This window comes from Canis aureus, chromosome 9 (assembly GCF_053574225.1).
Source record: "Canis aureus isolate CA01 chromosome 9, VMU_Caureus_v.1.0, whole genome shotgun sequence".
Taxonomy (NCBI): Eukaryota; Metazoa; Chordata; class Mammalia; order Carnivora; family Canidae; genus Canis; species Canis aureus.
Genome location: NC_135619.1, coordinates 58,553,317 through 58,577,901, shown reverse-complemented (window position 1 = coordinate 58,577,901; position 24,585 = coordinate 58,553,317). Strand labels below are relative to the sequence as shown.

The window sequence follows — 24,585 nt, the reverse complement described above, 5'->3', positions numbered from 1 at the left end:
AGATCCTTTGTGAATTGTATTAATCACCATGTATGAAACCTTTCACTCTGAAAGGTAAATTTCAAGGTGTTGAAGCAATGTCAGTATGGAGGGTGTTGCTTTTGGAGGAAAGCTGTCAGGTCTTTCATGGGTGCTGTCAAGTACAAGTTGTCAATATGAATAAGAGACTTTAGGGGCACTTATAAGAGGGAGTGTGAGGGTAAATGTTTGACGAGGGAACGTGGGGTTAAATTGCCGAGGGCTCTTTCTATTTTTTTAATTAGAAATTCCATCTAGCAGTTTTTAGCCCACAGGGATTCTGAAGCCAAATCTAGAGGAATGTGTTTACAGAATGAGTGAAATCTGCAGGGTCAGAACCACAGCAACATCAATAATTAAAAACCAGTTTGACTTAAAATTAGTGTCATTAATTGTGTCTTAAACGTTAACATCTTCTGAGAATTTCTCACCCTCAGAGTTTCCCTCCACCCTCCTACTTCGCTAGTTAAAGAGTGGTTAACACATAACTGAAAAAGCCAACTGTGTTGGAAACCCGAAAGACAGTACTTGTTAGAAGGGAATAAAGTGTTTGGCCTGTGTGTGGGGAATGCACAGGTCAGAACAGCTCACACCACCCACATGAAGCCTGCGGAGCCACCTCAGTTCATAACTTTCACACCACTCTGTGTTTTGCTTTGGGTTCCCTTAATTCAAAGCCTGTGATCTTTGGAAATGGTTTTGTTTTCCCATGGTCTTAGCTGGGCTTCCTAGAGAGCAGTGCCTGGCAACAGCTCTCCTCTCCAGTCTCACTTAAACTCTAACAACAGACCTCTTGTAATGATTCCAGGGCAGGGGTAGGATTAGGATATTTGTCCAAGAGTCCTGGCTTTTCTCAGTCTCACACCTTCAGATTTTGAAAAGAAGCAAATTTGTTCCTGAGTTTTAAAGAAGACATTTTTATTCTCCTGTTGACCCCCAGGCCCTGACTCTAGAGATAGTAGGTTAATTTTTTAAATATTCAAATCTTCATGTGCTACCAAGATTCCAGCACATAGAGGTTAGTTTCATCTTTCAACTTGCATCTATTCAAATTGGTTAAGATAACAGTCTTTGTTCATTGGCGTTGCTGTAACAAAATACCACAGACTAAGTGGATTATAAACAACGGAAATTTATTTCTCACAGTTCTAGAGGCTGGAAGTCCAAGATCAAGGTGCCAGCATGGTTGGGTGAGGGCCCTCTTCCAGGTCACAAACTCCTAGTTGTGTCTCACATGGTGGAATGGGTAGGGATTTCTCTGGGGTCTCTTTTTTAAAGGCACTAATCCCATTCATGAGGGTTCTCCCCTCATGACTTAAAACACCTTCAAAAGGCCCCATCTCCTAATATTCTCACTTTTGGGTGTTGGAATTCAGTATAAAAATTTTACAAGGACACATTCAGACCACAGCAACAACATTCCAGAATCAAAGCTTTGTATCTGATAAGGGAACTCAGGAAGTAAAGATTCACCAAGCAAATGACCAACCTGGAAACTCTATTAAGCAAGTAATCTTCCTTTCAAGCAGGATTTTCTAAACAACAGCATATATGTGATAGGATGAATTATTAGCTTCTACAGTGCCAATAGATTTCTTTGATCAGATCAGGAATATGCTATGACGAGTCACACGAGAGAAGATCAAATATCTCAGCGACATGTAATCTCTCCAGATAGGTTTGTGAACATCATGACTGCACACACAGAATGCACTGCCACAATTTTATGGTACTGGACACTCAAGAAATCTATGAGCTTCACCTGAAGAATACATGATGGTTAGTGCCAATACACTGCCAATACATACTTTCTGTCAGAGTGGAGGTAAAAACTGATTTGTTTGGCCCTTTTTCATAGGGAACATTCTATTTTTCACTACTTTGGTGCTCATCAGTGAAATGACCCATGTCAATGCTGATGGCTCATGCTTGTAATTCTGTATAATCAGTAAAATATCAAATTCAATTCAGTGTAATTTTAGAGAAAAAGTTAACATTTCATTTGTCCTTAAAGCGTTTGCTTCAAAATTTGAAGAATAATGATTGAAATTTTAGCTAGTCTCATGAGCAGAATATGAAACTAAATAGCTAAACAATGCATATAACATATAAAGGATAGTCAAGAATTAGTTCATTCTACCCTTTTTGATATTAAATACATAATCCAAACCACCTGTGTGTGATAGTATATGTGTTTTCTTTTCTTTTTTTTATTTTTTTAATGTGTTCTCTTTTTTTTTTAAATATATTTTTTTCAATTTTTATTTATTTATGATAGTCACAGAGAGAGAGAGAGAGGCAGAGACACAGGCAGAGGGAGAAGCAGGCTCCATGCACCGGGAGCCCGACGTGGGATTCGATCCCGGGTCTCCAGGATCGCGCCCTGGGCCAAAGGCAGGCGCCAAACCGCTGCGCCACCCAGGGATCCCTAATGTGTTCTCTTTTAACCAGTGTATCAGTTCTATGAATTTTCCAGTGCCACACAAATGAGTACGCCCTGGTTAATTCTTTGGAAAAATGACTAATACAAATGAATTAAATTTGAAACAATCTCCCTTAACATCTTCGATCTATATGATATGTATATTAATTCTCTGCTCTAGGAAATTTTTCTATATCACAATACTTGATGTGTATGCCTTTATTTCCAGACTTTATCAAATAAAGAATCTCATGCATTTCTCTGAATATTTCACTCAGAAACTAATGTCACAAATTCACAGCATGACCATAGCAAGTAGTTGTTTTATTCTTTCTTTTACAATTCATGAAAGAGACTTGGTTTATGAGTTACTTATATAACATATGTATGCTAGATAACTGAAATAAGCACTTGAATATATGTGTTATCCAAATTTAAAGGATGTTTTCACTTGCAAAGATTCACTTGGTTAAAATCACATGTTTGCAAAAATGTGTGTGGAGAAGATGGTATGTGTATGAAGACGCATATGTTGTTGGTATGCAATATCATTACAGCCTCCCAATGTTATTTCTAATAGCTTTTATAATGTATAACTAGATCTTATGAAACACAGCAGTGCCAGATGCCTGATTTAGGATATAGACCTATAAAAATGAATGCTAATTTTTTTTTTAATTTTTATTTATTTATGATAGTCACAGAGAGAGAGAGAGGCACAGAGACACAGGCAGAGGGAGAAGCAGGCTCCATGCACCGGGAGCCCGACGTGGGATTCGATCCCGGGTCTCCAGGATCGCGCCCTGGGCCAAAGGCAGGCGCCAAACCGCTGCGCCACCCAGGGATCCCATGAATGCTAATTTTTAAGAGAAAAACTTAATAATTAAAAAAACACTCTTTTACCAATATTTTTATTATCTTTTACAATTGTTTATAGTTTACTTGCCTTAAAAGTATCATCATTAGCATAAAATATTAAGTCACACTTAAGACAAATATGAAATGTCCATAAAATTAGGCAATGTGGAAGGACTGTGTGCCATTAGATTAGGACTAAATAGTTATTAAAATTGAATGTTAATATTTGTTTTAAACTTTGTGGCAGCCAAGTTAATTTTTTTAAATGAGATAAAATGATAGTTATACCATTTAAAGTATATTAAAGGCACATATGCTTTTAAATGGCAAAACATTTCCATAAACATTATTTACTTCCTAAATTAAAATTAAACATACCTATTTTTATGATCATCAACTCTATTTCAGTACTAAATTCAAAGAGGAATTTGTTTGGTACCATGTTATGTAAGTATTACTGAATAAATTCAACTATAACCCAAAAAGTTTGCAGGGTATGGAAATCACTCTTCATAAGATTATCTTTAAATTATCATGTCATAAACTCAAGCATATTAAATAAAACCTTTTATGGATAGAATGCTATGAAAATTTGTACTTCTGTACTGTACATGTCTAGCATTCAAGCCTAAATGATACATTTTCAATACAAAAGGCATAATGACTAAGTAGAAAGACTGTTTCAGAGTGAAGACTTGTTTCAATACTAATTCTGCAGTTTACAACCATTTGATCTTTCATTTCAATTACACACTATAAATTTGTTTCTTAAAAATAGTATAACATTTAATACACTGATAATGTATGTAAATTACATGACACATGATGTATTCAATCATATTCTTCCCAATTAAGGAGTTAATAGCTGGTTATATAATAATAGCACCTCAAACTTGTAAAATACAAGTACATTTATGAGCATTATTTATAATTTGGAGGGCAGCCCCAGTGGCGCAGTGGTTTAGCACCGCCTGCAGCCTGGGGTGTGATCACGGGGCCCCGGGATCGAGTCCCGCATTGGGCTCCCTACATGGAGCCTACTTCTCCCTCTGCCTATGTCTCTGCCTCTCTCTGTCTCTGTGTGTGTGTGTGTGTGTGTGTGTGTCTCTGAGTGAATAAATAAAATCTTAAAAAAAATTAAAAAATATATAATTTGTAAATTTCAGTATTATAAGACTTATGATTTCTATTTCTATCTACCTTTACTGCAATAGTATTCACATATAATGTTTACCCACTTCAAGTGTAGAATTTGGTAATTTTATGCAGTTGAGCAATACCACCATTATCAAAATAGAGAATATTTTCATCACCCTAAAAACTTTCCTAGTCTCTGTTTGTACTCAGTCTTCTCCAATGACTCCTAGTCTCAGGGAACCACTGACATACTTTAGTGTAATTATACTTTTGCAGTGTCAAATCATGTATGGAGTTAGGTAAACGGTACTGCTGCCTTATTCTTTTTTCTTATTCTTAAAGATTTTTCAATTGCTCTAGCATCATTTGTTGAAAAACTTGTCATCTCATTGAATTACTTTGGCAGTGAATTGAAAATCCATTGTCTTTCTTTGAGAAGATATAAAACTATGTGTTCCACTGAACTATATTTTGTTTTTATAGTAACACCACACTGTCTTAATTACCTAACATGGCTTCATAGTAAACCTTGAAAGCAGGTAGTATGCTTTCCAATCTTTCCTTTTTTATTTTTTATTTATTTTTTAATTTTTTTTAATTTTTATTTATTTATGATAGTCACAGAGAGAGAGAGAGGCAGAGACATAGGCAGAGGGAGAAGCAGGCTCCATGCACCGGGAGCCCGACGTGGGATTCGATCCCGGGTCTCCAGGATCGCGCCCTGGGCCAAAGGCAGGCGCCAAACCGCTGCGCCACCCAGGGATCCCCAATCTTTCCTTTTTTAAAATTATTTTATAATTGTCTATGCCTTTAGACAGAAATTTTAGAGTCAACTTGTGGATTTCTTGGAGGACAAAAAAAAACTGCTATGATTTTGATTTAGATTACAGTAAATCTATAGAATCACTATATTAATAATAGGAGCCTGTACTGATTCATAAACATTGTATATCTCTCCATTTATTTAGCTCTTTTTAATCTCCCTTTGTAATGTACTGAATTTGGAGTATTTGTACATCATTTATTAAAACATTCCTCATATAGTTTTTGCTATTTTAAATAGAACTGCTGTTTTATTTAATGTTCTGGTCGTTTATATACACAAACACAGACAATTGATTTTTGTATTTTGGCCCTAAAGTCTTGTTAATTTATATATTAATTGTAGTAGGATTTCTTTTTTAGGTTCTTTAGGATTTTCTATAAACATGATGTATTAACCATGTTTTCTAGTTTCTGTATTGGATTTTTTTACTAACCAGGAAGACACTGCCTTGGCCAGGGTTAGCTGATTCTAGAGAGAGCAAAGGACTTGCCTCAAAGCAAGCCTTACACAAGCAAACTAACCTTACACTTGCAAACCAACCCTTCACTCCAACAACCTTCTAATCAGGCTCTTATACTCCAGGCCTCTATTCTTATACCCTTATCATCCCAGGGCCTGCTATCAAACAACTAAGGGCAGCCCCTATTCCCCTGGGCCTTCTGAAATTATTCAAACTAGCCAATTCTAAACCTACTAAGCCTGCTTTATCAGCCTTGCCTTTCCTGTCTGGGAAACCACAATAACAGCTTTGTGATCAGTTCTCCCTCTCTCAGTCTTGACCAACCTGTATTCTCTAATAAGGGCCTGCAACCAGCTGGGTTCTCTTGGGAGTTCTGAGTAATGAACTATCTTTTTAATGGCAACTGTCTCCTCAACTGTTGGACTCACAATACCTGAATAAAAATAAAATCTGCATTTTAAAACACATGATCATATGATCTACAAATATTGATGTTTTTTTTTTTAATTTTTATTTATTTATGATAGTCACACACAGAGAGAGAGAGAGAGAGGCAGAGACATACGCAGAGGGAGAAGCAGGCTCCATGCACCGGGAGCCCGATGTGGGATTCGATCCCGGGTCTCCAGGATCGCGCCCTGGGCCAAAGGCAGGCGCCAAACCGCTGCGCCACCCAGGGATCCCTGATCTACAAATAAAACAGTTGCACTTCTTTCTTCCTTTCCAATGACTTATATTTTTTTCCCTGTCCTATTTTAACATAATGTTCAATATGAATGTTGGGAATACACAACCGTATTTATTTTTCCTTAATGCAAAGTATAAAGCATCACATTGGATCTTGTTTTTGTTTTTTATAAATATCTTTTATTAGATTTATTGAAGCTTCTTTTCAGTTCCAACTTGTTGAACATCTTTTTATGAGTGGGTGTTGAATTTTGTCAATTTTTTCTGCATTTATTAAAGTGATCATATGATTATTTTATTTTCTTTATAACATTGGTTGATTTTGTACATATTAAACCAAACCTGGATTCTGGATAAAATTCACTTTGTCAGTATGATATATGTATCCCTTGCATAGACTGTCAGATCTCATGTTCTGAGGCATCCCCAATGTCTTTAATTTTTAAAATCAGGTTAATACAGTATTAGAATTATAAAGTAAATAGAGAGTTGCTTTCTCTAATGTTTTCTGAAAGAGTCTGTATACTCATTCACAAATGTCTTACAAAATTTACTAGTACCAACATAGTAACAGGGAGCCACTCAGGAGTCCCTGTTCTTTTAATTTTATTTTATTTTATTTAAGATTTTATTTGTTTATTCATGAGAGACATAGAGGAGAGGGAGAGGGAGAGACGGGGAGCCTGATGCAGGACTAGATCCTAGGATCTCAGGATCCTGAGCCAAAAGCAGACACTCAACCACTGGGCCTCCCAGGTGCCCCTCTTTTAAGAATTCTTAAAGTGTATTCATAGATCATTTATTTTAAAACTTCCTTATTAAAAAATATATATGGATTTAAATTATAAATTGTCTTTTTAGCACTGTTTTAGTAGTACCCTACTGTTTATCTGTTGAATTTTTCATTGTCAGGTAATTCAAAGTTTCTTAGCAATTTCCTCTTTGACATATGGAATATTTAGATGTTTGTTATTTATTTTCCAAATATTCAGGTCTTCCTAGTATCATTTTATTACTGATTTCTAAGTAAATTAATTTTGGTCAGAAAACATTTTCTCTGAGATTTCAATATTTTTTAATTTATTAAGAATTTGTTATAGAATACCACATGCCAATCCTTAAAAACATCACATGCACCTGAAAAGATGTGTAGGTTGCCATTTTTTGCAATGGTTATATGTATTTCTGATGAGAAGTCAATTAGTAATCAAATCATTGATTCCATTATGTACTTTACATAATGGGTCATTTTTCTCTTGCTGATTTCAAGATTTGGCCTATTTTTGTGAAAAGTTCAACAACTTGTATGGAAGTGCTGAGGCACATTTTTTTGTGTGTTTTTGAGAATATTATATGTGGTATTTCTTTCTTTAATTAAACTGAGGAAATCCTCAATCACTATTTCTTTATTTTTCCTTTGGTTCATTCTATCACTCCTTTCCTTCTAGGATTCTAAAGACATACATGTTCAGCTACTTGATATTATCTAAAGGGTCTTGAGGCTTTTTTAGTTTTTTTTAATAATCTTTATTTTTCTGTGTTCTTCATATTAAATTATCTTATTTTGTCTTCAAGTTCACTGAATCTTCCATTTATCATTTTCAATCAGCTGTTATTTATTTTCCAAGTATCCATCCAGTAAATCTTAATTTCATCTCTGTCTTTTACAGTTCTGGAATTTCCACTTAGTTCTTTATTATATGGTGAATATTTCTCTGCAGTTATTTCCTATATTTTCATTCATGTAAGAATATTTTGTTTTTCTTCTTTGAGAAAAACTGTTAATAGTCATTTCAAAACTCTGGTCTGCTAGTTCCAAGAGTCAGGCCATTCCAGAGTCTGTTTTCCTTTCTCTTGAAAATGAGTTCCATTTTCCCAATTCCTCTTATATACAGGGTGATTTTTAATTGCCCTCTGTGCAGAATCTGTCATTTTCTCTGATTAGTGTTGCTTCCTCTACTTCATCAGGCAAATTTGTCTTAGGTAGACTTGAAATATAAGCTTAGGTATTCCTTAGGTGGAAGCCCAACTCAGTCTTTTGTCTCTGGCTCAGCTGTTTCATAGGCATAGTTCAGAGGTCCATGATAGAATATGGGATCATGTCTCTGGTTCTGTCCCTTATAGGGGCTCCCTGCTCTCTTCAGTAGCCAGAGATCCCTGGTGGCTTAATTCTTCTGATTTCCTAGGTCAAAATACTGCAGCTATTTTACCACTAGCAGCACACATTGTAATACCATGATAATTATCCTTGGCCCCAGGCTAAAATCACAGGACTGAAAATTCTGTGTATATACTCTCCATTTTCAGTGCATGTACTCCCACCAGAGTCTGTCTGCTGAGATCACTCTGGTGTAGCTGTTTTTGGTATTATGTCCAGATTTTATCAATATTTTCTTTAGTGGGAAAGGGATGGTCAGATAACAACTACTTATGTAATCACCAAAACGTTATTCCCATTTTGTATGTGAGGACACTGGTGTCAAGTCAATTAAGTAAATTTGTAGAGTTAACAAGAAATAGCAATGGAGCTGATTCTGGCTCTTAATATCATGGTAATGTATTCTTAGAGCATTGCTCATTTTCATCTGAGAATATACACTTTAAATTAAATGTATACTTATCGATATACTGAAAATAAGCTGTTACACTAAGAGCCTGTAATAAATTCTATAGTTACTGATTACATTTAGTTTAGAAACACCAAGTGTTTGGACAGTAAGAATTTAACATTTCCAGATCATCAATATGTTCATTCCAACAAACATCTAAATATCAAGAGAAAATAGAATTCAACTGTTGTCCTCAGAAACAGTTATTACATTCATATAATAGTTGTAATAACAGTGGAGCATATGAATAGTTACTAATCAATAAAGACTAATTTCAAAATAACCCTTGCTGTATCATAGATGCACCTTGTAATTATTAGAACTGATGCATATTTCCAGAGATAGCTGAGTTAGCACAACACACTACACTTTATGTTTGTAAAAATTAAGTTGATATAAGTGTGACTTATATATCCAGAAATTTCCATTTTAAGACCAATCCCTAGCCTTATGGTGAGAAATTCTCTTAGGGCCAGGACTAATCCTTTTAATTTTGTCTACCCTAAGCTTTTCTTCACTTTCTTCTGTGATCATTGTTATTGTTGTTGGAATTATTCAAATACTAATGGGTGGCCCTCTCAGGGAGCATTTACTGAGGTACTAAATATATCTACTTTATATCCAGAATCAAGGAAATGTTCCTTAGTGAACAAGATGGGGATAGCATTTCTGTACTTTGTTGTTTTTCTGGAAGGACTCAAAGCTACTCAGTCATTTTAACTGCACTCACTGACTGTGATGGAAAGCAATTTGAATGAGATGCATATTCAAAACTATTTACTTAACCCAGAAAGTGGCAGGCAGGGCATTTAAAATAAAGCTTCTGGCATAACGTGTGATAACTTTAATGATCATTGTGCTGGAAAACAGGTGTCAGCTTGTTTCCCTTCCATTTCTTTCTACTCCATCTGGTTTTTTGTTTTGTTTTTTTCTTTTCTTTTCTCCAGCCTCTCCTGTGTGTTTTGATCTGGGAAGGCAATTTGTTATCTTCAGTTTATGGAGAGGTGATGCCCACAAAGATTGGGAATCAAGGATGAAGAAATACTTCCTGTTCCCACTGCCACTCTTTCCTATCCCCTATAGTAAGACGTTCTGCTGTTTTATAGAGAGATGAAATGGATGGATATGCTTTTATGATGAATGCTAAGGTGGTATTCCCCACAGGCATCCCTCAAAGGTTAAAATGTTGGTAACTAATGGGTATGTATGTATTAAACTTTCTATTTCTGGAAGAAAATTTCCTGAAGGCATGTTACTCCACCAATGCTAGATTTGAATTCTTTCAGTATCATGGATACCCTTTGGTTATTCAATCTTAATTTGCGATTTTCCTAGACATGGTTAAATACTTGGGAAAACAAAACAAAACAAAATAAATAAGAATTTAAAAACCGCAGAAAATCATTCACGAAAGTTTCAGGATTAATGTGCCAAACAATGTAATATGTTTTCTATTATCTTAGTGCAGACCATTATCACATTATTCCTAAATAATTGGTCTTCTTGAATCTAGTCTTACCCCGAATATGCCATCTTCCATAAATGCTTCAATAACCATAACCATCTTCCATAAACAAAGATCTCATGATGTTACTTAATAAGTCACAAATCTTTTTTTTTAATAAGTCACAAATCTTTAACATCTTTTTATTATGCTTAAGACCAAAACAATAATTGAGGACTGATATTTCTGTTTCTAAACTTTGAACTGCAAGAATACAGGAAGCATAAATTATTCACTCAATCATTTATTCATTTATGAATGCATAAAACATTTATCGAGGGCCAACTATGTGCCAGGCATTGTTTAGGTATTGGAAGAGAGAATAGTAAGTGAATATACTAGATAAAAACCCCTGCCCTTATGAAAAAATGAAGGGAGAAATGCAATGAACAAATAAGCTGGTTGATATTATAGCATCTTAGAAGATGATGAAGTGTGGAAAAATAAAGCAGAGATGAAGATGTCTATTGGGGGTGAGGAGTCAGTTCTAAACAAGATGATCCAGGAGTTCTCACTACTGTTTACAAGCAGTCTAAGGAGGTCAGGAAAAAGGCTGTATACATATCTTAGGGAGCATGCTCCAGGAGAAAGGGTTCATGGAACCTGCCTGTCACACTCCCAAAGCAGTGAACAGAGCAACCTGACTGGAGGCGAGTAAGAGAGGGAGGACAGATAAAATCAGAGTGAAGTGGGCTATGAGCTAGGCCAGTGTAAGGACTTTGGCCCTGACTCTGAGTGAGACAGGAAGTGACTGGCAGGTTTCAAGGAAAAGAGGGGCATGGTACAGACTGCAGTTTAAAATGATCACTCTGACTGCTCTTTTGTGAATTAAGTGGGAAGGGACCAGGACAAATGCAGGAGGCCTAGAGGTTCCTGGGTTAATCCAGGTTACAGATTGGTGGATGTCTGGAATAAGGTGAAAGCAATTCATAGGGATAGATATGGGTTTTGTGGGGTCCTCTAAAAAAATCAAAATTACTCCTATAAAGTCAGGTATGGAAGTAAATATTTATTTAGAAAAGGTAAAGGTATTACAAGTGTTAAAAAGCCGACAACAAGGTATTATAAAGTTGTAGAATATATGAGTTATTATTGTATTATTATTATTATTATTATTATTATTATTATTATTATTATGTGCATGACATACTTCTATGTTACTTTTTTCCTACATTGTAGAAGCATTTTTTGATCACATCCTCATATAATACTTTATAGTAGAGAGAATAGAAAGGTAATTCTCTCACTGAAAATAATAAAAACTTGTTCTTTTGTGGAAGCCAGCTTTCACAAAATCTGTCTTTTACTTTTGACAGTGTAGAAAAATAAATTTTAGTTTCATAAGTTTCTCTGCAGTTCTTGCCCTGGCTGTGCCTGATGATGGATGGAGACCCTCCAAAGCTCTAGTCCTTGAATTTCCCCTCTGTGACCCCTGGAGAGAGACACTATTTCAAACACTGGTCCAGCTTGGCCTAATCTTTATCTCCTGGGGTTCCTCCCCACTATTCACCATTGCTACCACTGGGCCAGTTCTGGGAGATAGGGGGATTTGGGTAAGCCTTGGTTATAATGGTTATCCAGCAGATGGAAGAACCATGATGCCTTCAGATCCTTCCACTTAGTGTGAATGGTACGTGCCCAGATATAGGTCAAGGTCAACCAGGAACAAGTGTCGCTCTGGACTTGGAAGTTCTAGAAAGGAGTGCCTCTAGCACCTTGCTCCCTGCTGCCAGCCTCAGGTCCACTGCTTGCCGGCATGTATTATAGTGCTGACCGCACTTCGTGCCTCTTCGTGTGGCTAGATTCCCTTCTCATGAATCCCCAGGGAACTAGAAAAGCCCTATACAAATGAAAAGCCATAATGCCTGAGTTTCATTACTCTCAAGTTAAACCTATTTTTGGAAATGGAGATGGTAGAAGTCTGATTACTTATAAATGTTGATGATAGAACCAATAAGGCTTGATAATGGATTGAATGTGTATATAAGTATAAAAAGGGAAGAAGGTGAGAAAGGCACTGTGGTTTTAGCCCAAATTACTAGACAGATGGAGTCACTTTTTCAGATAGAGAAGTAAATGGGAGGAGAATGTTGGAGAATAAGAATAGAAATTCAGTTTTAGACATGTTCAATTTCCAATAGTTACTGATGTACAGACAGAGATGTCAAGAAAGGCAGCTGGATATGAGTAGGGAGATCAAGAGAAAGGGCCTAATAATTTTACCAGGTGTATGTACTTCGAATCATCATGTTATATACTTCAAATATATGCAATATTATTTGTTAACTATACCTCAGGAAAGCTGGGAGGACAAAAACCAGGATGGGGAAAGACCAAAAGGAAGATGTAAATTTGGGAATCTTCAGCATGTAGATGGGATTTAAAGTAATAAGACTGTGAAATTAAAAGGGGATATAAGGAGATCCCTGGGTGGCGCAGCGGTTTAGTGCCTGCCTTTGGCCCAGGGCGCGATCCTGGAGACCCAGGATTGAGTCCCACATCGGGCTCCTGGTGCATGGAGCCTGCTTCTCCCTCTGCCTGTGTCTCTGCCTCTCTCTCTCTCTCTCTGTGACTATCATAAATAAATTAAAAAAAAAAATAAAAGGGGATATAAGATATTTCCGAGGACTATGCTCTATGTTTCACTCCCATTTTATTTTTCAAAAAATTTTAGGGACACCTATGTGGCTCAGTGGTTGAGCATCTGCCTTTGGCTCAGATCGTGATGCCGGGTTGGGGGATTGAGTCTCACATTGGGCTCCCTGCGAGGAGTCTACTTCTCCCTCTTCTCTGCCTCTCTTTCTCTGTGTCTCTAATTAATACATTAAAAAAAAAAATTTAAAGACTTTATTTATGTATGTATTTGAGAGAGAGAGAGAGAGAGAGAGAGAGAGAATGAGCACACAAGCTGGGGGAGGGGCAGAAGGAGAGGGACAAGCAGACTCTACACTGAGCATGGATCCCAAACTGGCCTCCATCCCAGGACCCTGATATCATGAGCTGAGTCAAAATCAAGTCAGAAACAACTGATTGAGCCACCCAGTCACCCTGCACTCCCATTTTAAAGGAGCTGAAAGATAAGAAGCCATAAAGGAAGAGAAAGTAGGAGTGGCCAATAAAGTAGAGAAGAAAGAAGAAGAAGAAGAAGAAGAAGAAGAAGAAGAAGAAGAAGAAGAAGAAGGAGGAGGAGAAGGAGAAAAGAAGAAGAAGAAGAAGAAGAAGACGACGACAGCGGCAGCAGCCTGAGTGGCTCAGCAGGTTTAGTGCTGCCTTTAGCCCAGGGCCTGATCCTGGAGACCTGGGATTGAGTCCCATGTTGGGCTACCTGCATGGAGCCTACTTCTCTTCTTCCTATGTCCCTGCCTCTCTCTCTCTCTCTGTCTCTCATGAATAAATAAATAAAATCTTAAAAAAAAAAAAAAAAAAAGAAGAGGAGTACAGGAAAAATAGAAACGCTGCCCAGAAGTCAAATGAGGAAAGTACATTAGGAAGGATAAGTAATCAACTATGCCGAGTTCAGCTGCTGGAGTCAGAAGGGGACCTAGAACTGAACATATAAGTTTCAGGGCACCTGGGTGGCTCAGGCAGTTAACATCTACCTTGGGCTCAGGTCATGATCCCTGGGGTCCTGAGATCAAGAATCATGCCTGGCTCCTTGCTCAGCAGGGAGTCTGCTTCTCCTCCATCTCCCTCTCTCTGCTCTATCCCCCTACCCCCGCCCCCCCCCCACACACACACACTTGTGCTGTCCCTCTCTCACAAATAAAAAATAAAATCTTGGGCAGCCTGGATGCTTCAGCAGTTTAGCACCGCCTTGGGCCCAGGGTGTGATCCTGGGGACCCAGGATCAAGTCCAACGTTGGGCTTCCTGCATGGAGCCTGTTTCTCCCTCTGCCTGTGTCTCTGCCTCTCTTTCTCTCTCTCATGAATAAATAAATAAAATAAAATAATATTAAAAAATAAAATTTTTAAAAAAATATATAGGTTTCATTGATGGCCTTGACAAGTAGATGTGGATAAACACCTACTTGCAGTATGTTGAGGGATTAAGCAGCTGGCTTGCGGTCTATTTGTGTACCTTTACCTGGGTAATGTTTTTAGGAGAGAATGAACACAGATGACTCCAGTTTGCACTTCACAGCAAATAAACTAATGGGACTGGAGGAGAGTTCTTATTCATGAAATTATTTTAGTAGAATATCATTGATTTATAGATTTATGAGGCATAGGTTCCTGGAAAATATCACATAAACTATGTAACTATTTAAGTATAGAATGGAGAGATATTTATTACCTAAATCTTCCCTGCTGTGTAAGAAACTATCCATGTCAATTAGAGATCAGTTCTTTTGACCTAGGCAAGAGAGTGCACCTAACACTGCTGGGAAGGACATCAAGAGATACTCAGCTTCACCTGCACCACTAGATTACCTATATCCTTGAAATTATTACTGAAAGATCTCTGTGAGCCCAATGCAGCAATCTGAGCCTTTGCTTTAGCTGGAAGAGGATTCAAGAAAAAATGAGAGTTTAACTCCCTAGGATATTTGCTCTTAATGAGACTAGAAGAATGAGGCAAATATAGAGGAGATATATAGTCAAGATAGGTTTTATTTTTAATGTTTTGAAGTTTCTTCGAATTATTCAGAAGAATTAAAATCTTGGGAAACCCAACCTGCCTTCAGAAATATTATATATGTTCGCCCAAATAATGGACAAAATGTTTATAGCAACATCATTTGTAATAACTCCAAGCTGGAAACTACCCAAATACCCATCAACAGAATGGATCAATAAATAATGATATACTCACACCGGGAAATATCATACAGCAATGGGAATGAGTAATCTACAAATACATTCAACAGTATGAATGGCTCTTATAAACTTAATGGTTGAGCAAAAGAATAAAGGCACTAAAGGTCTGTAAACCATTAATGTAAGGCACAATAAACTTATATAATGTAGTATGTTTATAATGTATATGTTGAATACAAAAATGGGCAAAATAAATCAATTTTGTCAGAAATCAAGATACTAAGTATTTTGGGGGACTAGTAATTAGAAGGAGTCAGAGAACTTTCAGAATACTCACCATGTTCCATTTCTTGATGTAGTTTTCTTAAACAAATTGTTTTGGAAATTTGTTGAGTTATGATTCAGGCACTTTCCTATATGTCAGTAAAATTTCCATTTACATGGCCTAATTAAATTGGGCTCTCATGATAAGCAAGCTTGATAAAGAAAGGAGAAGAGAAGGATGTGGCAATCTTTATACTCTCTATCTTGATGCTTCGGTCCCAAGACAGGAAATTCTCACAGCTGAGCATTCTTGATTCAAAAGGATATCATGGTAGATGATGCGAAGTCAGTCACATTATTCAGATCGTATCTTGACTGAAACAGATCCCTATCAAAAGAGATTCTTCTATAAATAGCCATGCAACATGCATGGTTCTTAATTTGTGATGGTAAAATAAGGAGGCATAAGGTGAGTAGTCCCAGCCTTTGAATTAGATCTTGCTTGTCCCCCACCCACTCCATTTAAAACCAATGATAGTTTTGTTTTTGTTTTTCCAGTATCTTGCTCAACATATTACCTGTGAAGCCCAGGTTAGTTTTCACCAATTTATTTGTTTTGAACATTAACTAGTTAACAGTAGAAGGTTTATTTATTTATTTATTTATTTATTTATTTATTTATTTATTTATTTATTTTAGAAGTCTGTAAATGTTTGTTTGCTTAGAGAGATTCAATGAACTAATATGTGAAATTATAAATTCTTAAAGCCAGGTCAACAAGGAACAACATTCCCAGTGTTAATTTAGTATGTTATTTAGAATTCACCAACTAGTTTGATGAACACTTTCAGTGTTCTCATCTTCAATGGTGAGACAAATATAATCCTGATAGCTCTTTTTTTTTTTAAGATTTTATTTGTTTATTTATTTACGGTAGACATAGAGAGAGGGAGAGAGAGAGAAAGGCAGAGACATTGGAGGAGGCAGAAGCAGGCTCCATGCTGGGAGCCCAAAGTGGGACTCGATCCCAGGACTCCAGGATCGCGCCCTGGGCCAAAGGCAGGCACTAAACCGCTGAGCCACCCAGGGATCCCCCAATCCTGATTGCTCTTAAAAGGATTATGAGGCTGTGTTCAGATCTGCCTGGAAAAAGTGGGATTTCATATTGTGGTAGCAAGAATATTTGCCCCAGGGAATGTATGATTAAGTGCATATACAAGACATGGACATGTCAGGTTAAGTAACACAAGGGGGTAGGGACGCTAAATGACACAAGAATGTGTTAGGCCATAAAGATAAGGGGAATTAAATTGGGGGAGATATGGCAGTAGGCTGGATAAAGAAGGGAAGGAAGAACATAGAAATACGTGATTTTGGTGGGGGTGGAGGGACAAGATAAGCAGGCTAGGGCAGATGGTCTGATCAGTCTATTGGTTGAGTTTTGTGTATAATTCTGAAGTCTATCCATTGAGAGTTTTATGTATGATTCTTAGGTCTAGAGGAGATGAAGGAGTTCACAGAGGAAATTTAAGTAAACATTTTATAATGGCCTACCAAAGATTAGAACTTTTTTTCCCCCAGCAAACAGAGAAAAGCATTGATGAGATTTAGAAAACAAACAGGAAGTTTTCATGTGACATGCCTGGCATTGGGTTGATTGGATGCTGTCACAGCTAAGCTGAAAACTATGGCATTGAGTCTATGCAAGAATACCTGCTAAAACCTTAATCTTCAAGAAGAGACTGTGGCATTCAGCAAATTTCAAAACAACTTGGCAACAAAGATAGAAGTTAGAGCTGGACTCCACAGCCAGTCACAATAAAGAGGGACTTTTAGTAACAGAAATAAAAATATGGGATCCCTGGGTGGCGCAGCGGTTTGGCGCCTGCCTTTGGCCCAGGGCGCGATCCTGGAGACCCGGGATCGAATCCCACGTCAGGCTCCCGGTGCATGGAGCCTGCTTCTCCCTCTGCCTGTGTCTCTGCTTCTCTCTCTCTCTCTGTGCGACTATCATAAATAAAATAAAAATTAAAAAAAAAAATACTATGGGGTACAAGTATGGGGATTAGGGTGTCTCCTCCAGGCCAGGTCAGTGGAAATGATGGGGTTCTTTCAAATGGGTGTAAGCCACTCCTACCCTAGATCCTGACATATCGAGAGGGCTATTAAAGTCTCAATACTGAGGCAAAGACTTCCAGAGTTAAAGGGAAAGAATAGAGAAGTGTAGAATTAGTCTGGCCCTGACTGTTTAAAGTATAAAATCTCATGGCACTTTTTGATAGTTACTCTCACATGTCAACTTGTTTTTTTTTTGGGTGAGATTAACATTTAAATCAGGGAACATTGAGTAAAAGGACTGCCCTCTATCACGTGAGTAGGCCTCACCCAATCAGCTCAAGACCATCATAGAACAAAAAGATCTGCCTCTGAGCAAGAAAGAATTTTCCAGTCAACTGACTTCAGACCTCATCTGAACCACTGGCTTACCTGCTTAGATCTGGACTTGCCAGTCTCCACAGTCATTTGAACCAATTCCTTATACTAAATCTGTCTCCCTCCCACTCTCTCTCTCTCTCTCTACACACACACACACACACACACACACACACACACATCCTATAGGTTCTGTTTATTACTTCGGAGTCTACACAGCTTCTTGGTACTATATATTTAGTAATACATACTCAAAAATAAAATTAAGTTTGTTGAATAAATATAATACACAAGATAAGCTTTTTTTTTTTTTTCAGAGATGTTTGAGAAAAAAGTTAATACAACAAATAACATCACTTAAATTAATGTGAAGGATACTAAGTCCAGAAAGGCAATAAATGATCATGGCTAAGCTAGTTTCCTTAATTTATATTATGTATATTCTTTTCCTAATTGCTAAGGATATGCAATAACCACCGAGAGAAAACTAGTTTTCATCAATAATCATCACAAGTGAGTCTACCAATGATTTTCCTGGTCTTTTTTTTTTTTTTTTTTTAAGATTTTATTTATTTAATCATGAGAGACAGAGAGAGAGGCAGAGACACAGGCAGAGGGAGAAGCAGGCTCCATGCAGGAAGACCGATGTGGGACTTGATCCTGAGACTCCAGGACCACGCCCCGGGCCGAAGGCAGGCATTAACCACTGAGCCACCCAGGGATCCCCCTGATTTTCCTGGTCTTAATGCCATATGCAGAGATTTTAATAATAAAAAAACAAAATAGAAAACACTTCCAACAACAAACTCCTAAAAAATATCTTAACTTTGCAACCTTTTTAAGCAACTTTCTTTTCAAAACTCCATCCCTAATTCCACAAAGCAAAAACTTTGAGGAACTAATATTTTCCTCAAGTGAAACATATACTTAATTTTTCCATAATGTCTATGATTTGCAATGATTTACTGACCTCTCTAGAATATTAAGTATTCTATGATTGTAAGTGCATGAGAGAAGAGGGACCATTGCTATGGTAATATTACTCTTGTTATCTTCAGAAGGACACAGGAGGTCATAGGACAAAGAAGTAAGAGTCAGTGTTTAAACAGGAGTCTGTCTGACACCAGACCTGATACTTTTTTCCCTTCTAAGGGCTACTTTATGCACTTACAACTTAGTTTTGTCGTTGAACCTGCTGTGAATCAGATGCTATGCCATAAGTGGCATAATTTAAAAATTTGCAAGTACCTAACACAGTTTTGAACTACACAGGTTCATTTCTTTGAGGATTCTTTCCAGTAAATATATACATTTATGGCATTGATAAATAGAGTGCAGTACTGTAAAGACATTTTCTCTTCCTTAGGATTTTCTTAATAACATTTGCTTTTCTCTAGCTTACTTTATTGTAAGAATATGGTATATAATACATATAACATACAGAATATGTGATAATCCACTGCTTATATTGTTGGTAAGCTTCCAGTCAATAGTAGGCTATTAGTAGTTAAGTTTTGGGGGAGTCAGGTTATACATGATGTTTGACTGCATGAGGAACCAGCACCCAAACCCCCATGTTGTTCAAGGGTCAACTGTAGATATTAGTCTCTCTACAAGGGGAATGCTTCATTTGCTTCTGTTTATGATTAGCATATTCACGTCCTTCCAGGAATTACTCAGCTTTCCCTAAATTTAATCCTCCCTCAAAGTCTTGGTATGTCACTCAAATGACTTAATATATTAAAGTGTTGAGTTTAGAGTAGGTCAACTGCTCTTACAAATCAACCAGACCTTCTAGTGGCATAGGTTTATTTTTCATTCACATTATTGAACAATGCATGTTGGGGAGTGGGGTGGATCTGCTCTAAGCATTCAATCAGTGGCTCTGTCATCTAGTGGCTCTGCCATCTCAGGTCTTCAAGGCCCATCCTTTCTTTTCTGCATCTCACTGACCAAAAAAGAAGAGAGAGAATATATGGAGAAATGCACTGGAAAAAAAAAAAAAAGAAAGAAATGCACTGGAGACTTTTGAGTCCAGGGTTTGGAGGTGTATACATCATTTTCAATAACATTCTAATTGTTATAATTTAGTCACACAGCAAGTTTAGGTGGGAACTGTAGAGGTAAAAGGACCAGGAAAATGGTAAGCAGTAAGTCAGTTTTCTACAAGTGCTTAGAAAACCACTCGGCATAAGAGCTCAATAACGGAAATTATTAGGTAGGATCATTACTGAATCAGGATTGGTAAATTTTTAAAGTCATCATGACTCTACTAAGTGAAGAAGACAGATTCAACTACCCAAGATACACTGAAGACAGAATATATGAATTGTCTGATAATCCAGTTAGTTTACATTTTTGCGGTTATAAAGATAATACCTGGACCTTGCCTTCAAGGAATTACATACTTTTAAAATTATCAATATCAATGGCAAATTAAGTGTTCAATTTATACTCATCAGAATATATTTATAATGACATTATCCAGGACTAACTGTGTGTTAACACCTTAGAAAGAAAGAAATGGGATTAAGTTCCTTTTTACTAATTTGTTTATTAGGTGGCCTCTCTTCTTTATGATACAATGTCATAAACTTCACCAAAAAGAATACATTCAAGCTCGGGGAGCCTGGGTGGCTCTGTAGGTTAAGCATCTGACTATCGGTTTCTGCTCAGTCATGATCTCAAGAGTCCTGGGATGGAGCCAAGCTTTGAGCTTAGAGCTCCAGGACTCCATGCTCAGCAGGGAGTCTGCTTCGAGTCTCTCTCTCTCTGCCCCACCACCCCTAAAATACATCTCTTTTAATAAGAATATATTGATGCTCAAAATCAAATCAGGCAGAACTAACTTAATTCAGGTTGGACTCAGGCTGGACACACACCGCTGGGAATCTGCAGCACAGATCAGTGGCAAGGGACTAGAAAATAGGATAAATGTGATTGGGGCTAAGTGGGCATAATGGAGTGAATTAAAAAGAACAAAATAAAGATGAAATGTAATTTCAATAAGAAAGGGTAACTGTGTAATATGATTGAGACTGGAGAAGGAAAAGGAAATTAGCATAAGAGAAAGGCAAGCCCTTTAAAGATGGAGACTAAGAAAAATATACTAAAGAAGAGTATACTAAAGATCTAGTAGTGGAGAGAAGGAATGACACAGGTAGGTGGAACTGAGCAGGTTATGATGTTCGGAAAACTAGGAAAAGGCTAGTTCTCAGGATGTCTGTGCATCGTGTCAAGGTGTTCCCAGCTAAATGGAATTCTATGAAGTTTAGTGGTTATTTCTGGCTAAAGAGCTGAATTTGCACTGAGAAAAGTGAGCTGTTCGGGGAGAAAACAAATTGGTAGATATGGGAGAGCACAGTACAAATAGAGGTGAAATACCACTACCATGGTGCCCAAGTTATGATATCTATAGGAAAGGAGAGGAAGTTGTATGTAAAAAAAGACACTGAAATGTTCATGGTAAGTAGAACTTTCTACAGACCCTTTCTTGATTTGTCTTGACATTTAGTTTACATGATCAGATGCTGAGGGTTTTTTGTTTTTTGTTTTCCTGGATTTGTTGTTAGTGCTGATGTTGTTTTGAATTAGGGAAGGTTTCCTACTATATTTTTGGAAAGAAGTTCTAAAAGGAAAGCTAGGTTTGGGAGGTTGCAACTATTGCCATATGGGGTGACAGAGGAAGATTCCCTACTTTGTACAGAGTCACTACAGAGTCTTGCCCCCAGTATCTTCATTTGCAAAACACTGGGTGTAGGAGGAGATGTCTTCTTAGATTCAGTAGAATTGTTCCTCAAATAAACTGAGTGAAATCTTAGTGACTAATTTAGAGAATGTTTCACATATCTTATAGCTGTTTAGAACCTAAATTTAGAGCTGTGGACAGTACTGAGAGTAAATAAAGATTACGTCCTTATTTTTTAGAAGAAAAACAAGACCCAAAGAAATAAAATTACTGTCTCAAAGTCACAGATCTTCTAATTGGTGGTTCTGCATATGAACACTGATTTATAACCCAAAGCTCATTTCACAGTCATATTGCTGACATTAAAAGCCAAATTAATCTCCTGATTACAGTGCAGGTAGGATTGCCCAGCAGCAAAAAGCTTTGCCAACTAAAAAGACATCCTGTCAGGGAAACCATGCATGCACCCGTGCATCCATAGGAGTACACACATGCACCTGCAAACTCACATGTGTGCAAACACATCACTTCTAGTTATACCTTAAAACTAAGAGAATCAACACTGTAGGCAACATAGGCAAATGACTGATTTTAAAATATTTAGTATACAAATGAAATCAAATAAAATTTCAATCTTCATTTTAAATTATCCAAGCCCAATAATTCACTGACACATCTATCTAGTTTAAAGAAAAATAATACGTTGAGTGGCATTAGGTTGGTGACTAATATTGTAAGGGCAAAATATTGTAAAGGCATTTACCTACAGTCTAAATGGGAAATAGAATCAATATAATGACTTATTTTATCCTTTTATTTAGCCATTGATTCAACAAATATTCATGGAGTCCTTCTGAATTTCCCAACATTTCAGTAGATGTCAAATCATACTGAAATGTGAGTTGAAAAAAAATAAAAGCACACCTGTTTTCATTAAAAGTGTAAATATTATCACAGGTCTCCCTCTGGTTAATAAGCATTATCACTTCTTCTGACTTAACTTTGCTTACTTTTACACTATTCCTTGCTAAATTTAATTAACAGCATCTATGAATTATCAAAACAACTGAAATAATATAGAGGAAAGGTGGCATACATCACAAACCTACCATCTTCTCTGCCTCAATTTATTTGTTCATTTTTTTTCTATTATAAATCCTCAGGCTTCCTAATCTCCTCATCTGTCAAGCTTGACTTTATTACAAGGCAGGCTCTTATAACAATGAATGCGGTGAGGTGGTGTCTCCCTCGAAAAAGGGGTTCAATCAAAGAAGGTCATTTTATTCTGATTTGAGAAAATTTAATTATCTCTGCTGTCTTGGTAATTTGCATATTTTACCCACAGTGCACCATAACACATTTTCCTTCAAAATTATCATGACCTATAGATGAGTCATTTTTATCCTTGTGGCTACTGTTGAGGAAAATGATGGACAGATTGAGAAACTTCTGCAATTACTGTTTCAGTCATATCTAACTGAATATATGTTAGGGCAGAATGGAAGCAAGAGATTTCAAACTGTCCTGATCTGATTCTTTTTTTTTTTTTCTTTCTTTCTCCAAATCTGTCAGAGACTGTAATAGCATTGATACAATCTCTGAGCTGCTTGTCTACCATGACTTACACATTTTAAATTTAAACTAACTTCTCTTTTTGTATGTATCTCATATTTCCTAAAGCAGTGGGCTAGTAAGTGGAAAGGTACACACCATGAAAAGGGTAGGTAATTCTCTCCTCATAAACATCTGGAAAGATAAAGCAAAGAGATACACAAAGCCAAAACCAACCAAATAAAAGGAAACAAAAACAAAAAACAGACACAAACTTACTGCTATGACATTGTTCAAGTGAACAGGGGGGATTTATAAATAGAGTATTTCACATCACGTGGTGCTTAGAATAAGGAAATCACCTTAAGCAGGTTTTGATTAATGAGACACTCAAGAGGTTAATTGGACTAAATTTTGACCTGGATTTTCTTCTAAAGGCTAATTATAAGGTTTGTATAACTCAATCTATACAGACCTAGGAAACATCATAGTTCCAGAGCTGTCATTCTTCTCCCACTCTATTTTTACTTCTTCTTCTTCTTCTTCTTCTGATTATTTTTCTTCTTGTTATTATTATTATTATGTTTTGGTTTTGGTTTGCTTTTTAGAATGGGAGAACTGAGTTTAGGGTCAACAACTCAGCCTTGAATTGTGATGAGATTCAAAAAAGTCCCCATCATCAGAAGCAGATTTCTGACAGCACTAAATTTTATTATTAATAACTATACAATTCATCAGCATGTGAGACAAACTTACCTGACACTTTTGCAAATGAAAAAGTTCATCTTTTTTTCTAGCACACCAATAAATGCCACCTACTTCTCACATTCCCCATATGAAAAGAGTTCAATTACAGAAAGGGAGACCCTTTCATATCTTCACTTTTATGAATTTAGGATTTTTTTCCTGAGCACAAGAAGCCTTGTTTCAGAGCCTGTTGCTCTTCTTAAACATGCATAAGGAGCTTTCTGTTTTGTTACTTTCACCCTTTGAAGCAAGTTAACATTTTTTTTTATTCTTTTGATGAGAAACCTTCAAAAGCTATTGGAGTAAAATAAGCCTTTAGATACAAGTTTTAAATCTATAAGGATGCCTTTCTTCTCTGATTTATCAATATTTCCATGATGGCAGGTGACTTACTTCCTTTGTCTCCTTTCTCAAGTCCTTAGCTCTCAAGTGGGTGATCCTAAATATTTGTCAGATTTTTTTTTAATTGGAGAATATTACAGAATTCTTATTATGTAACATAATCTTATGCTAAACACTATTATGTGTATCATTCCATTTAAGAGCATAAAAACTCTGTGAAGAACATAACATTGTTATCTCCATTTCTAGAAGATGAAATAGGGATTATGAAATTTACCCAG

General features: G+C 36.7%; 1 long non-coding RNA gene across 47 annotated transcripts in view; it reads right to left on the bottom strand.

Annotated features, from left to right (window-relative positions):
- LOC144320990 (uncharacterized) overlaps positions 1-24,585 on the bottom strand; it is a 369,611-nt gene that overhangs the window by 88,291 nt on the left and 256,735 nt on the right. For 4 of the 47 annotated variants that reach the window (XR_013386657.1, XR_013386639.1, XR_013386651.1 and 1 more), the window contains one exon: positions 19,759-19,924. The exons of 42 other annotated variants lie outside the window; for them this stretch is intronic. This is a non-coding gene — a long non-coding RNA (uncharacterized LOC144320990). Of the gene's footprint in view, positions 1-19,758; positions 19,965-24,585 lie in introns of those variants that run through there. One more of the 47 variants, XR_013386628.1, reaches the window with a different exon arrangement.